Source organism: Bison bison, unplaced genomic scaffold, assembly GCF_000754665.1.
Source record: "Bison bison bison isolate TAMUID 2011002044 unplaced genomic scaffold, Bison_UMD1.0 scf7180017850087, whole genome shotgun sequence".
In the NCBI taxonomy this organism is placed as follows: Eukaryota; Metazoa; Chordata; class Mammalia; order Artiodactyla; family Bovidae; genus Bison; species Bison bison.
Window position 1 is genome coordinate 782 of NW_011480660.1, and position 984 is coordinate 1,765.

The following is a 984-nucleotide window of genomic DNA, read 5'->3' on the forward strand; positions in this document are numbered from 1 at the left end:
TGGAAGCCAGATTACTGTGGGCATCTGCAAATGCAGGGTTAATCTGAATGGCACGAGTGTAACACTGCAAGGCTCCCTGAACATCCTGCATCTCCTTTAGAGTGTTTCCCATATTAGAGTAAGCATCAGCAAAGGTAGGACTGATTCTAAAGGACAGGACAAAGATTTTATTTCTCTAGTACTAAAACCTTTAACCCCTGTAATGTTAATTTAGTCTGCTGTTACTAAAAGTGCCATATATCAAATGTGCCAAACACCAAGCATTTAAAACCTTGAAAAAAAATAAGGCTGGGAGTCTCTTACCGAATTGCCTCCTTATAATGCATCAGAGCTTCCTGCAGTTTTCCCTGCTGCTGTAATACACTTGCTAAATTGGAATGAGCAGCAGCAAACTCTGGGAAGACCTATAAAGATTAAAAATGATAACTGAGGTTTAAAAAAATAGCTTTAGCTAAAACAGCAGTAATAACTTGTAACAAGAACTTGGCTCAAGCACCTTTATTCCCTATACTTCTCTCTACCTTCTCCAAGTCTATGCATTCTTCAAAGCCAAAGAGCTCAAATTCTACCTCTTTATTTTATACCTCTCCATGTTTCAAAACATAACATCTTAATTTATGCTGGTAACTCTAGCATCTCTCTCTTTGAAATTGCTACCACATCTAACCAACCAACATTATAGCCATCAGGCACTGAAATTATACACTTACTGATAACTCCTCTTGAACTGTCGCTTACTGTTTAAATTTTTATGCAGATCTTATCCACATATAAAATAACAACCTCAATGTTAAGGACTTTCTTGAATGTTACACAGGACCTCACTCACACTTTAGGTACTCAATTAATTGGTTCAATGAATGATTCAACCACTATTTATTTTTACAAAAGAGGTAGATGACATGGCAGACTTAATTGCCTTCCCTCTATCACACGAAATACCCCGTCACACCACCCTCAACATACTTCTAATGCTTTACGATA

General features: G+C 37.3%; 1 long non-coding RNA gene across 1 annotated transcript; it reads right to left on the reverse strand.

The window, feature by feature from the left end:
* Window positions 1-6: 6 nt before the first annotated feature.
* On the reverse strand, window positions 7-984 carry LOC104994701. The gene is made up of 3 exons (XR_825982.1): window positions 967-984; window positions 304-404; window positions 7-146 (listed from the first exon to the last, which is right to left on the reverse strand). It is a non-coding gene; the product is annotated as an uncharacterized LOC104994701 (long non-coding RNA).